Below are 15,224 nucleotides of genomic sequence, written 5' to 3'. Positions count from 1 at the left end.
TCTCGATTCTTCTGCAGATTACTTTCTATTTAATTATAGCTGATGTACGCTCTCCACTGTCATTCAAACAGATATCCTCCTGGCTGTTAGGAAAATGAATCTGAAGGCAGGAAGTAGAAGAGTAAAAGTCGCAGCCTTTAAAGCAAAAGTTTGTTCAGCTGAGAAGACAACTCAGGCAGCCAGTGTACCAAGCCTCTGAAGGTCTGACCCTGGAAACAACACTTTCATCCTGCTTCTGGACTCATTTTCTGCTGATGCTGCACCTTTCCAAAGCCATACACACAGATACACTCATTCTCGGAGACACTTTTAGATCCGATGAACTCTTTTCCAAACCAGAGCCACTCTGCCGTTTGTACATGTTTTCTACATTTGGCAGGTAGCTTACCGTCTAAAAAAGTCTGATGTCAGATCAGACTCCTGCAGTTCTCAATACATCCTTATGCTGGTCTCGCTGATGCCACTCCAATCTAGGGATGTCCCAGTTATTTGATTTCAGGATTAAGGCTGCTATTTAACATCCCAATTAATTAAAAATCACTTAATAAAAAGGATTATGACTGAAATCAATAAAACAAAATACCTAGTGTCCATGTCATTTTACACATTTATGTTGTTGTGAAATTAATTAAGACATAATAATTATAATGTCCTAATTATTTCTCTGACAATAAACATAAAAGGAAAGTCTATAATCATCCCTATCCAATCACAACTGTTCATTTAACATTAGGAAGGTTTCAGATGGTGACTGAACAGAGGAGCTCTGCTGCTGCACCACATCCAAACTCTCATCTATTCAGAATGAACTTTCAGTGCTCTCCCAGCATGGTCAGTAAAACTCCTACAGATGGTCCAGAACCCAGCAGAACGTAGGCTGTTCCGTCAGTCAAAGAGGTCACAGGACCATCCATTCCTCACTGATCTCCACCGGCTGCCTGAATCATCGTCAGCAAGACTTATGGGTCTGCTGCAGATGTTTATACTTGGCCATTCAGGTTCTGCTCTTTCTGGACCACCGTCTTCCTCTCAGGAACTTTTTCTGGTTCTGTCAATTTAATTTTCTCATTTGTGGTTCCATGATGGTGGAACGAGCTACCAAAGGCTATCAGAGCAGGGCCGTCCCTGGAAATTCACCTCTTCAGACAACAGCTTCTAAACACCTCAGCCCAATTTAGTTCAATTCAATTTGACTTCATTTATACAGCACTGATTCATAACGGTCATCTCAAGGCATTTTCACAGCAGAGTCCAATTCAATCCAATTCATTGCAATCCAATTATAATCCGATTAAAACAAAACCATCACATGACCCACATTAGTCCAGTTTATAATAACTGTGTTCATATTAACCAATTCATAAAAAATTAGACCTAGCTAACTAACAATGGATTACATAATCTTTCTCCTGATTCAGTTCCTTTTAACAGAAGGAATACTATCAGAAACAGAACTAAGAAGGAAAACCGCCATCAGAACCAGGAAGGACGGCCATCTGGCTGGACCAGTGGCGGTGGGGAGGACATTTGATGAGAAAGAAAAAGCAATATCATAGCATAAAGAACAAGGCGAGAGAGCAATGGAGGATGATAAATTCATATAAATTCAAAATTCAAATTCAAATTCAAAAAACTTTATTTGTCCCAGAAGGCAAATTAAAACACAGTTGTAGCAGCAGGACTAAAGGGCAGATGCCAAGTGTCAATGGCAGGATAGAAAAGGACATAAACAACAGGCAGATCTTGGTAAGTATATAAATATGCGTCGATATATACACATACCATATGAAGTAAACCTGCCTTGTTATTTCAGCACTTTTACTTCAGAGTTCATTAGTCAAGTTTAACCAGTCACAACTCTCAAAACAAAACAGACAGGGCCCATTTATGTTACTGTTTATTTTATTAATTTACTTGTCTTGGTCTGAAGTTTGTTTGTTTTTTTAAAGTGATGGAAACATGTCTCCAGATTCCTCAGTGTGAAAACAGTCCTTAAATCCATTAACCCTTTATCTTCCTGTAGAAAATTGGTGAGATGCCAATTTTGGACACTTTTCATTTGTGACATTGAACAACACTTATTAAGCTCTCTGACTCCCCCCAAAAGTCATGGCACATTTCTGCACCAGCCTACTGTCTACTGTCAGTCATAATAACACTCTCAAATATGGCCTAGTTCTGCGACAAACACCAACAGTTTCATAGAGCTGTTCCATTCTTCTTCCCCTCTTATATCTGTCCCTGCTGAATCACCACACTCTACTTCAGTGGCTGCTGTAATAACAGCAGAGAACATTGTTAAAGCTAACTACTTACCCCCTCCTTCCTTCCTTGGACTTGCTTCAAAATAATCTCTCTGCTTGGTTGGAGATTTCTTTTACCTCTTTTTCTTTTACTGGGCAGCTACAGAAATACAGTCACTTGCTGCTCAGCGGGTTTCAGTCTCACACTGCTGCTGGTTGGAACTGAGATGACTTAACTCCTATTTAAACCCAAATCAAATGAAACAAAGTTAATGAGCTCATTTAAGGTTCTGATTTCACTCATTGAAAATTAAACATGTATCACTTATAAGTGACGCCTTGTCTTATCTGAACAGAAGGTTTAAAAACGGAGCAAAAACCAAATGAAAGCAGTTTTCTAAATGGCCAGGAACACCAAGATAACAGAAAAGCATCCCCTCTCACATCAGTTAAACTATATCAGTTCACATGTCAATCTCAACAGCTGATGAGTTTTTGCTTTTGTTTTTAAAGAGACAGATTCTCATGGTGAAATCCTTTCCTGGAAAGCGTCAACAGAATGGACACAATCTAATATCAAGCTGTAGATGATGAAGATATTTCCCAGCAAGTCCGGCACATCTTGGTGGCATTTACCAAAAAGAAATGGAGGAGATGACTCGGAGTGGCACATTTGGTGCCTAACGAATTCAAAAAGTCTTTCAAGGCTTCTGTAAGATATCCATCCATCAGCTACCCCTGCTTCATCCTGTAAAAGGTTAGGATAGTGGAGCCTACAAACTCATCAAGCAACATATGGTCACACTGATTTTAATTGGCCAGTAACCATCCAGCCATGACCGTGTCTAGACCAAATATGGTCAAAATACCACAGAGACAGTAACAACATCTTACTTTTCCGCAGCGTTATAGGTTTCTTATTAGCAGCTGTGTTCCTCTTTTGAGATTGGTGGTACAGCATTGTGTAAACAAACATTGGGACATTGCACTGAAGTCTCATGGTATCCACATGAAAAGGCTACAGTATCTAACCTGAGAGCTCACACTACTACACACCAAGCTGAAAGAAAATCACTCAGCTGAGGTACATATATTTCCCTCATCCCAGGTTTGAACTTTGTTCATTGATATACAATAATAAAACTACAGTAATGTTTTGTCAGATTTTTTGTCAGATTTAAATACCAATATTCACTCAAGAGAAAATTAAACTATTTTTTTCATCAATTTAATTAATTCAAGAACCAGTCACAGTAAAGACGGATCTAGTTCTGCTGCTGGTCTTCTGCACACATCCCAGATCTGTACTCTCATCCAGAGGAATATCACTCCATAAATGTTCAAGTCACCTGTGACTCTCAGATCCACCCACTGAATGTGGTCTAAAATAATTTTCATTTATTACAACAGTGTCTTTTTATTTGAGGATTTTTCAGATGCACCACTCACTCTGTAGGTGAACCACATCCTAAAATGGTATCACAGCAGGTGGGAATTTACTTTACAGACTATAGAAGGTACAGCAGGCTATCTAATAAAATTTTATCCTACAGTGTACCACTTCCCTCTTCAGCAATAGCACAAGGATGTGCATCTTGACGCATTCATGGGACCAGACTGCCGGCCACTGTCCAAGCTCAGGAGTAATTAATGACCCGTTTGTTTATAAAACCGTTTTTATAGTCTTTGAAGCTCACCATGTGATTATTTATGACAAAGCAAACATTTTAAAACTGAGGAAATTTAGGCTTCATTGCACATCTTTATTATTTTATTTATTTTTTTTTTTTCATTCATCAATTTGTCATTCTGTTTGCTATTTTTCCTCATCTGTTTCTCCTGTTTGCCCACTAAAGGTGTGTCAGAATTCAGGGTCTGCAAACGGACTTGTCAAGAATGTGTCAAGTTCAGCAGTTCAGACAGGGCCAGACAGGAAATCAGACAGGGAGCTAAAAGCTTTGGGTAATTTTCAAAGTAAAAGCCCCCGTGGGGATATGTGTGAACATTACATCATTAATCGGTCAGGGTGTCTCCGTGTTTGTTTTTTGTTTTTCATTATGGATGACAAGACGCTTATCCTGGAAGTGGAGAATCACAAAATTCTCCATTTCGCCAGTGATTTCATGATCTTGCCTATCCTGCTAGTTGGACTGCACTCGAGGACGCTCTTCATCTGACATGCTCCCGTGTGAATTGACCTGCCGCAGAGGTCAAAACAAAACTGGAGTGCACATGGTCTTGGGGGAAACTGGGGATAAGAGGTAAGATATGAGCAATTCCATGCTCCACAAACACGTTCATGAAGCTGATGGAAGGTTTTTCTCTAAAAACTTCTCAAGTACAACTTAAAAAACTAATTTTAGAAGATTTGTAAGAAGATATTGGGGAATGAGGCCCAATGGATTCATTTCAAGTCGGGAAACGACTCACAAATATGACGTCAGATTCAGCTCGTTCAGCTGTGATAGACATGAACTTCTCATCCTAACACAAGTGTTTCCATCTTCACCTCCCTGGAAGAGGTGAAGGAAATCAGGATTTCTGTCTGATTTTAAGGTGGATGAGGCCACATATTTTCCAACAAGCGTTCTTTCCTGACGTCAACGGCTCGTTCGCCACACACACCTGGTCTACAATGATATGGTTGACAACCACTTCCTGTTATAGCAGATGTGACATGACAGCTGCATTAAAATAGCTCAAACATAGCACTACAGACAAAAAAATTCCCCAAGAAAGAATAACTACTGTCAAACGATCAGGTGGTAAATAAGTAAAAATCATACTGTAATTCCTTTGTAACAGTACAGCTCCTTAAACCCAGGATGTCACAGGTGCTTACTTTCACTGAGTTTTAGGCTGAATCCCATTTCTACCCCTTAGCGTACCCCTCTATTTGGCCCATTCATGTTATCTTGATTCTCATTTGGATGAAGGGGGAGGCATAAGGGTGAGGGCCACACAACCCTTCAAATGAAGGCAGCCCAGAGCTGCACTCAAATGATGGCAACAAAAGGAAGGCAGGACAGCCGTAAATGTAAATTCAATAAGGATGTAAAAATTTAAATTTTGTGTTTCGTTTAGTAGCCATTTATTTACCGTCATCATAGGGCTGTTGTCAAAATCGCTAACTTAACACAAACCACTAATCAATGACATTCAATAACATTAACTAGTTTGCTAATGTCACTAACAGCTGTCAGCATAGCCCTCCGAGTGTGCTTCGTAACATTATAACATGACATTAGGGTGACCAACCAACTCTTTTACCCACACATTTCCTTTTTGTTTTTTTTTTTTTTTTTTTTTTTTTTTTTTGCAAAAAAAATGGATCCAATTCTAAAATCATCTGGGATATTGCTCTATCTCAGCTTCAAATGCACTACCAGTCAAAAGTTTGGACACACTTTTGCATTAAATCCAATGGGAAAGTGTGTCCAAACTTTTGACTGGTGCAGTTTTGTTGCACACCTTAATAAGACGAGGTGAAGACAACTTTGACAACTTGGGGAAGAAACTGTTCAAAAGTTTAAGATCTGGGTGTTATGTAGTAAAGCTGGAAAATGCAGAAAAATAAATGTAAATTCACAGAAAAAAGTCACAGTTCATCTTAGTGGTGCTGCATGGAAAGCCGTAAGCCCAAAGACAGCTTTCTCATGTTCTTTTTTGTCTTTCCTTGTGTTTATATTTATTACATTAGTGCTTTATAAAGGGACACACACAGAATGACATGGTTTTAGCCTTACATTTTATTTAATCATTGGCCAAAACTACATAAATAAAAGTTGTTTTATATAGAAAATACTGTCCACTAGTGGATGAATTGACTTAACAACCAAAGCAACGTAAATCGCATGGAAGCATGAAGGGCGGCAGCGTATGACTCTTGAGACAGACGTACATATTATGTATAAGGGAGCATAAATGGTCCTTAAATGCGACCGTGGTGAAGCTGATAGAGTATTTGACAATTTCAACCTTCAGCACAGTGTAAATAAGTGGCAACAATTTTCAGTGTTTAGTAGAAGTTAAAGGCTTTTATTTTCCTTTGTGGTGTCAATAAACGAAACAGCCATAAAATAACAACATTTCTCACCGCAATTGTAAAGTTAGCACTAAACTCTAACATCCAGACATCCCTAATTTTTACTTTGTGTTAACGTTATCTGCGTCTGTTGTTTTCTCATTCACCTTTGAAGAGAAAATACATTTTTAGGGGGCACTTTCCACAGCTGAAGGTCTGATACCCATCCTGCCACAAAATACTTAAAAGCCTCGAATGACTTGTAAGCTTTTAATTCTGTCTCTGTGAAGTGCGACTGTCAATTGACTAGGTAGCCATAAATGTTGTGGTAAGCTAAATCAGGCAATATTTCTGTCAATTGGCAGTTTTGGAGATTTGTAAACCAGGATTTTGTAAAATGGTCTACAGATGAACGAGTTTTCTTCTTTGTTGTGTGTCTAGTCTTCAGCAATTTAAGATGCAGTGCCCCATCTGGTGGGGAGTGGAATATGCCAATTATTGGTGTGATTTGTTTTAGTGCAGTGTGAACACAAACGAATGTTGCACCACAAAACGGAACCGAGTCCCCAATCCTAACGAGTTTAGCAGACTATCATAGGGTGAATGCACCCCTAGACTCCTCAAATTAGGACTGGATTATTTTACACACCATGCTCATTTTTTCCTCAGTAGGTGGCAAGGAAGGCAATAGATCTAAAAATAAAAAAGGAAAGCTTCTGCATTTTCACAAATAAAACTTTGACAAATCAGAAACAATCAAAATCAATATCATCTGTAGACTACAGATCTGAACATGTTATGGGAGTTTTTCAGCAGGATCTGAAATCTGGATATCAGAATCTGGAGGTAACTTTAGTATTGTTCTAGCATCAGAAACTAAAATAGGAATGAATTGTATTTTTAGATTTGTGAGTTTCTTGCTGTGATGCCACATAAATACAGGTGATCATGTAAAATCAGGTATTAACAGAATTAAAAATGTGGCAGACGTGACACTGATATAAAATCATATCCTGATCATCAGATCATTCTGAACATGTATGATATGGCTAATCATTCAAACAGAATCAATTCATCATTTTAACTCCTTTGGGAGGAAGGCGTTAAGTAAACATATTGATTTATTTGCTATGATTGGGGCGCGTGCCTTGGGGCGGGATACAAAAATAGGCCACATTGAACATGAACGTGTAGGTACTAAAAGGAGAATAATAAAAAAAAAAGACAAAGAAGGAGAACAGAAGCTTAAATGTAGTGAATGAAAGAGAGGTGGAGGTAGTGGAGGAAGGAGTGCTGTGGGGGAGGCTGTTTGTGGGTGGAGTAATTCAGAGAATGCGAGGCTCTGCCCTCTCTCCTTCCACTCCTCCTCCTCCGGGTGGAAATTCATCCTTCAGGCTCGGTAGCGGACATTTGCGTGGAGGACCTCGGGAGAACGGTGCACGTCCAGTCGCAGAGGTTTGAGGTCCGGAGAGCAGCCGGGTGTCGCATCCACACACCGGTCAGGATTTCTGACCACAGCGCGGGAACAAAAGATGTGATTTCCTGCTTTTCTTCTAAAAATCTTACACAGTTTTTTCACATCGGTTCCAGTGTCGGATTTTGGAACTGGTTTTTATGTCACGTCTGGCTTCTGGTCCGTGTGGGTTTTTAAAAATCATTTGAGAAGTGTTTCCTGTGCGGCTGCCGCTAAGTTTGGAGCAGCGGAGACAAACCGTCGCCTGTCAGAACCGGGAGCTCTGACACCGAGACCTCTGCCTATATTTGTCCGTCTGACTGCTGCGTGAAGCGGAAGGAGGAAAGCTGAGCTCCCCCTGTCGCCACCAGACTTCTAGCGCGAGGAAGAGGAAAGGAGAGAAGCAGTTTTTTTTCTTTCTTTTTTTAAAGCCTCTTGACAAACGGGGAGGAATATAAAAGCTGGAGGAGATTTAACGGTTAGTGTCTATGTTTAGTTATATTTCCTGTCTTTTGTGTGTCCTTGTGTTGGGAATGTTGGCTGGAATGTTGTTGCTGGAAAGATGGAAGTGTCTTCGGACGGAGGTGCACTCGGGAGCGGCGTGAAATTCGGTCGCTAACACACCCGGGTCCGGGTCTGAGTCTGCAGCCGTGGTCGCGGATATTTGTAGGAGCTGTCCGACTGACTTGGGCTGATTATCCCGCCCTGCTCGTCCTCTGGTTCGGACAGCTGGCTGACCCACGGCAGCCTGCGGCTTCCCAAACCAAACAGGTGCATGTTATTGGGGCCTCTCTGACCGGTTTATTTTTGGCATCTTCAACTCCCCAAACCGTGCACTCAGAGTTACTGACCTCATTGTTCTGTTTCTGTCTCCTCCACGGGCGCGTGCATTCACTGCAACTTGGTTAAGTGCACCAGATGAGGAGAAACGTGTCGGGTGACGCAAACCTCATTATGGGACATTAACGTGCCAGTAATGGTGGAGGGACACGCTCACAAAGTGTGTGTGTGTGGAGGTGAAGAAGGTGCGCCCCAGAGGGGGTTTGCGGCCACCTCGTCGTGATTCCGCTCACGTCTTCTTCGCCATGGAGACGTTTGACAGCCCGCCGCCGCGCGGACACGTCTCCTTTGACCGAGGGACGAGAGGACAGACAGAGGAAGTGTGAGACAGAAGTGTCTTCAAAGAGCTGTGCCCTGTCGGGTTTAGTCTCCTCAGATGGAGACAAACCTGTCATGTTTGGGTTTATGAGTCATTTAATCTACAAATCAGTTAATCAGTCATGAAAATAGGAATTAGTTTTTAACCTCTGGATCTGAAGTGTGACCATATAACGGGAGGAATGTGTCCTTGTGGTTCCTATTGGGGAGGGGTGGGTTACAAGCGTCTTGGGTGTCCCTGTAACGTTTTACAGGAGGCGGTGGGCCCATGCTGACCTTTCAGGGCATGGTGGTGATGCTTCCCTGAATTCCCAAAGCTTCAGAAAGAACCCACGTTTTGGCACATTCTGCGAGGCCTTCAGGGTTCTGGGTGCATCACCCTCGATTCTGTTCTGTTGAACCTTTAGTGATGTAAATCAGTCTGACTTGCAGCTGAACACACACGTGTGTGTGTGTGTAAATAGGTGTGTTGTTGACAGGAGCAATGTGTTTAATCCTCCTCACGGGGATCAGTGTTTGTTTTTGCATGGCTCTGTTAATTTGCTCACTTTGGTCCCAGTGTGTTTGGGCTTGTTTTTTTTTTGTTTTTTTTTGGAGGGGGAGGGGGTCACATCAGCAGCTTGTAGAGTTCAGTTTCCTTAAAAAAAAACAAACAAAAAAACGTGAATACAGGTTGTGTTTTAAATATATTGATTATAGAGAAGTGAGTGGGCTTTTGACATGGGAAGAAGAAAACAAGAACAAACTTTGGTAAGTTTTGTTTTTCAAATGGAAAACAGACAAAAAGTTGCTTGTTTTCTCTATAGTTTGTTTATAGAAGTTTGGTAGATGTTTCCGATAGTTGCCATCTCAGACTTGACCACTAGGTGTCAGTAAATGTGACACACTGCTCATTATTATCACTGTGTTTAGGGTTGAAGATAAAACTGAATAAAGTGTCCACACAAACCAAAACAGTGTGTGAAAGTTTTTCTTGTTATGTTGGAAAAATTGTCATTTTCTCCAAATAATGATGCTGTAAGAGGTTACGAGCTTCATTCTTTCAAGATCATGGGTTAGCGGTTAGCGGTCAGAAGCTAATTTAATGGGTTATTGTTACAGAAGGTCAGAATCTGTGACAGTAAGTTGAGGAACACATGGCTTTCCTGAATTTCAACAAATAAAGATCTTTGTTTTGTTTTTTTTGTAGGTTTGAAAATAATTAAACTGTCATTTCGAAATGACATCTTAAAAAACATTCAAGCATGGTTGCTCTGGGTTTCCATAGGAATGTATTTAGATGTGTTTCAGAATAATTTTATTAGAAAACCAACAAAAATTTGTGTGGGAGGTCCAAGAGTCAGCACATGCTGAATAATGATTTTTAATGAAAACTATTTACTGACTTCATTTGATTTTATAGCTGCTTTAAAACTGAAAAGTATTGTGATGCGTTCAATAACAGCTGTCACTTCTTTCTTTTTCTTTTTGTTTTGCACTTTGCATAAAAATCTCTCAAAAACGTTTTGATTTATTAAAAAGAAAAGACTCAGAGTTAACGAACAACATTCAGATAGATGTTTCGGACAAAGACGGACGCCGTTTACAGCGGCAGATTCTGCAGTTCATGTTTCTATGTGCTCGGTTTCAGGCTCTTCAGCTGAAGCTAAAACCAGAACGGCTTCATCTGCCCACAAATGTTGACGCGGTGGTTAAATTTGTGATAAACCGGCAGAGGAAGTGGTTGATTTTCTGTCCTGATCAGCTGATTGCTGCTGAACTGAGAAGAAACAAACCAACAGCAGCAGTAAAGGTGAAAGCACACGTGTTGGTGTGTGTGTGTGTGTGAGCAGGTTTTAGTGTGGCGGCTCTTCGCTTTGCAGCTGTTCCTGTTCACAGCTCTGACGTTTCCTGCTCTTGCTGAGTTTTTCATGATGTCTCCTCAGTTTTTACAGCAGCGTCTCTCAGCTAATCCGTCCAGGTGATGTAAACAACGTGCAGCTTTGCGTCTTTTCATGTGAAAAGCCTCTGACAGGAGCTTCAGTAGAAATTCTCAGAGAAACTCACAACATCCTTCCTGCAGAATGAAACCAGATAGTTCACAGCTGCAAATGTAAATTTGAAAGTTTGATGTTCAACAAGTCAGCTTTTTTTTCTCCACAGTAAATCTGTTTCCTGTAAATCTGACAACAGCTTTGGTTTAATCTCATTTTAATCTCAGCAAACAAACAGGATTTTCTTAGTAAAGGCAGATTGGAGCCACTCATATTCCCCAGGCCCCCTTCCTCTTCCTCCCCCTCCTCCTCTTTAAGTGTGTTTTTTCTGAGCTCTACTCCCCATTTCTGAAATCAATATCATCCAAAATAGGATTGAGTTCTTGTGTTAGAGAAAGCTTTGTGCATCCTCCTGTGATAAATAATCTTGGCTCCCTGCTTTTCAGACTTTAGTAGATAGGAGGCTCTCCTGGTCGCTTATGGAGACGGATACGTTTTTTTTTGTGCACAGGGAGATTGTGTGCATGTTGTGGAATAAGCCTGCTTTATCACACGCGGGAGACAAGATTTAGATCCTTTCAGCAGCGTTTTTTTTTTGTCTCTGTCTGAGCTCCTGTGGGTCGAAACTGAACCGAAGCTTCTACAGTCATGAGTCTGACCGTGATCAACATGCTGCCGATCGTTTCTTAGTACATGAAAATCCAACGGGCATCAGCTGTTTGAAGAGCCAGATGGAGTTAGTCTGAGATCCAGAGAAAATAGACCTGAGTTTGGTTGATGACATAGAGAAGAAGGACAGGAAGCTGCTGAAGTTTCCTGTTGTTTGGAGTATGTTTCCTCTGGGTGACGGTGCTCGGACCATCAGGCCTGTCTGGTTCCTCAGCCTTGCAGCTGTGGGATCTGCTGAACATCACTTCTTTTGTGACAGGAAGTTTGCGGTGGGACTGATGCATTCCCCAGGAAGTCTTTTCACTGGAAAGACTGTTTAAAAGTGAGCGTGAAGATTCATGTTGAAGCGTTTGTAAAAAGCTGCCATCAGAGTTGTGCTCCTGAATGCTCACCTGCAGCTGCATCAGCCCTCAAAGTGAACTTGCTTGTTCACTTTATTTGACTTTAATCGACACACCTGTCAGCGCAGGGCCTGATGGTACCAAAAGGATCTATAATTTTTACATGATTAATGTTTAACAAATGTTTTACTATTATTGGTCATTTTTTTTAATTGCACATTTGTTACAATGTTGGGTCTGTTTTCACACCATACTATGTGCCCATTCTCAAGCTCACTTTGGCCATCTTGTGATGTTGAGGAAATAAAGCTCATAACCAGCCACTGTATTCAGAGAAAAGGAAGATTTTTCAAAATAACTAGAAATTTGCGTAAAAACAAGCATCAACATCTTAAGATATTGTCATTAAAAATAAATATTAGTAGGAACTGGCCTTTGCTTTTTCAAAATGTCCTTTCTGCGTTTGCTGTCCACTTTTCATTTAGTTGTGCCACCCTTTTCCTGGTGTGGTCCCCGGGGCCCCCCATCAAAACATTTTGTAGACCCGCCCCTGCACATGTTAGAAGACTAAAAACAGCCACGTTGTGAGAAAACTACAAACCAGAACTATCTTTTGCTGCTAAAGCTGTCCTGTCCCAGCACTAAAAACTGTAAGAAGCAGATTATCACAGCTGTGTGTGTCGGTGTGTTTGTGTGTGTGTAACACTCCAGAATCGGGAAGCGAGAAAACAGGGCGGCAGTGCAGTAATTAGTTCTGGGGCATTAACTGCTTATCAGAGGCTGGTTTTATTAGCCAGCCTGTTGTGGCTGGTTAGCCTTCTGGACACGGAGCCAAACGGTTGCCGTGTCAACCATGGAGGAATTCCACCTCCATGCCAGAAAAGCCTTTAACACTGCAAGAAGACCTCATTGGGATTCGGCCTTGCTGCTGCAGCAGTGGCCACATGCTGACATGTTTTGCTACCTGAAGGAGTTCTGGGATTAAAATGTTGGGCTCGCTTTGCTCTCGGGCTCTAAACGACGGACCTGGTGGCTGTGTAGTTTGACTGCACCGCTTCCACCCATCATTTAACACTTCATCTCCTTCAGTAATCTGATGTATTTCTCCAGCTCAGGTAATCGTAGGATGTGGTGTTTCCAGCATTAAACATTAAAATCTCTGACACATGCCAAAAAACTGATTTGGGTTTTCATGGTGTGTGTGTGTGTGTGTGTGTGTGTGTGTTTGTGTGTGGTTCGGTTCTGTTTGAAGTCGTGGAAACGGCGCCGCATGTGGAGGCGTGTTGCTCGGTCATCTGTGAAGGAATTTAGCATCCACCACAAAACAGCCTAACCGGAGCATGCTGGTGCGGTAACCATGGCAACCTGTCTGCCATGCTGAACGGGGTCAGAGGAGGTGTGTGTGTGCGTGTCCTTTAATGGATAGCTGTGCTCATTGAGGTGCAGCTCAGAGACAGCTTTGGTGGTGTTTACACCCTAACATGTAGAAAATCAGGAGAAACTTGACCTGAAGCAACTGAGCCAATTTTAACGCGTCTCATCGTTTAAACCACAGAAAACACAGAGTGACCCTTCAGAAGGAAAATCAAAATAAAAACAAACTGTTTTCACAACATTTTATGACATTTTATTCTCATGCAGATGGACTGCTTTTCACTGCTTTTTCTGACACCTTCATGTAGGCTACTTTTTTTTTGTAATTGCAAAAGAACCTGAAATGATATAATTACTTATATTTGTTATAAGATTAATTTATTAAAATTAGAATTCAGACATTCTCTGGCAGTCTTGTTTGGCCTTTTAAAACTGACTAATTCAGATTACAACAAAAATATAAACCTGTTCTCTCTATGAACCGGTATGAACTGGTATATTCTCAGGACTAACCTTTATTATGTTTACATTATAATTTTGTTTAGACCATTTTATCTGAAAATAACCTTCTGTAAAGATGGTTTTTGCCTACATTTTTTCTTTTTACCCCATTTATTTAGTTTTGTAGATTAAAATGAAAAGAAACAGCAGAACCTAAAAGGAAGAAAGGGCAAACAGGGCAGATGTTGTCATACGATTTAAAAATCTCCATTTTTATTTGAAAGTTGTATGCTTTTCATTTTTGCTTTTTGTTTTTCTGTTTTATTGCCTAAATTTGTTCCATAATGTCAATCTATTGTCTAATTATCTGGTCTTCCTATTGGAAACAATATTTTGATGAGCACTACCTGTCTTCTTTCTTAATCCTTCTGAGATTAACCCTAAATATAAAGTCTGGAGGAACCTGGGAATCTTAAGAGAATGTGTTCCAGATATTTAATGTGACGACTTGGATCAGGATATTTTTAGCAAAACATAAAGAAATGAGGTAGAAATCAGTGAGTTACAGCAGTTACCTCACTAGTCTAACAATGTCTCCATTGAACTTTCAAACATTGAGCTCTACATTACATTTCTTTTGCATGAGCGGTGTGTGTGTGTGTGTGAATTGTGTTGACTTGTGCAAACAGCTCAGCCCTCCACCAGGCCAGGAGCTTTTTAAGCCTCAGTGGGAGACAAATACAGCAGGTGGAGGAAATGAGAGCTGAGAGAAGCTGACATGTTAAATCTAACAGTCAAACACCAGCGCCGCTCTGAGTGTGTGTGTGAGGTCTCAATGGGTGACATTGTTTCTGCTGTGGAACACATTGAGTCACATGTGGCTTCTGATTGGACACGAACAGGAGTGAAGCTTCAGGTTGCAAGAACTCTGCAGGTGTGAAGGATTCAGACACATCCCTGCGACGGGACGGAGAAAACAGCCGCAGCCCGGTAGCTGTTTGTCTTTCGTAGAAGTCGTTTATTCAGCAAACCTAAAGAAAACATTTCCCTGAAGTAGCAGTGGAATGAGTCGGTGGAGTGCAGAGCTGAAGGGTTTAAACTGTTTTCATGCCACACTGAACCTGTTTGGACTCCCAGAAGATTTAAAGTATTGCTTGTCCCTGATTGGCTAAAAAAAAAAAAACACCAACTTAAATAGATGGATAAATAAAACTGATGGGGCAGAATTAGTTTTACATATGATCTGCACTTATTGTCCACTTTATCAGGTCCACCCGTTCAACTGCTTGTTAACGCAAATCAGCCAATCATATCAGGGCTCCAGACCGAGTCTTTAGACTGGTTTCATTAATGTGTATAACTCTTTAACTTGGATACACCAGCAAAAAATAGAGTTTCACCCAAATTTTCCCAGCGTTGCTCTCAGCAGAACATTTTAATACATTTTAAGCACATTTTAATGGTTATTTACATTATAGTGAACCAGAATGAGTTTTAGGGAAATGTTAAAAATGTGAACGTTAAGTAGAAAGAAAAAACATTATTTTC

At 40.8% G+C, this 15,224-nt stretch overlaps 1 protein-coding gene across 4 annotated transcripts in view; it reads left to right on the top strand.

Moving 5' to 3' along the window:
• Positions 1-7,509: 7,509 nt before the first annotated feature.
• The window catches only part of dag1 (dystroglycan 1), a 51,368-nt gene continuing 43,653 nt past the window's right edge, over positions 7,510-15,224 (top strand). For all 4 annotated transcript variants that reach the window (XR_006009826.1, XM_041981356.1, XM_041981357.1 and 1 more), the window contains exon 1: positions 7,510-8,198. The gene's annotated coding sequence lies outside the window, so the exon portion shown is untranslated. The remainder of the gene's footprint in view (positions 8,199-15,224) is intronic.

This window comes from Melanotaenia boesemani, chromosome 3, assembly GCF_017639745.1.
Source record: "Melanotaenia boesemani isolate fMelBoe1 chromosome 3, fMelBoe1.pri, whole genome shotgun sequence".
In the NCBI taxonomy this organism is placed as follows: domain Eukaryota; kingdom Metazoa; phylum Chordata; class Actinopteri; order Atheriniformes; family Melanotaeniidae; genus Melanotaenia; species Melanotaenia boesemani.
This window is presented reverse-complemented; position numbering and strand designations above follow the sequence as displayed.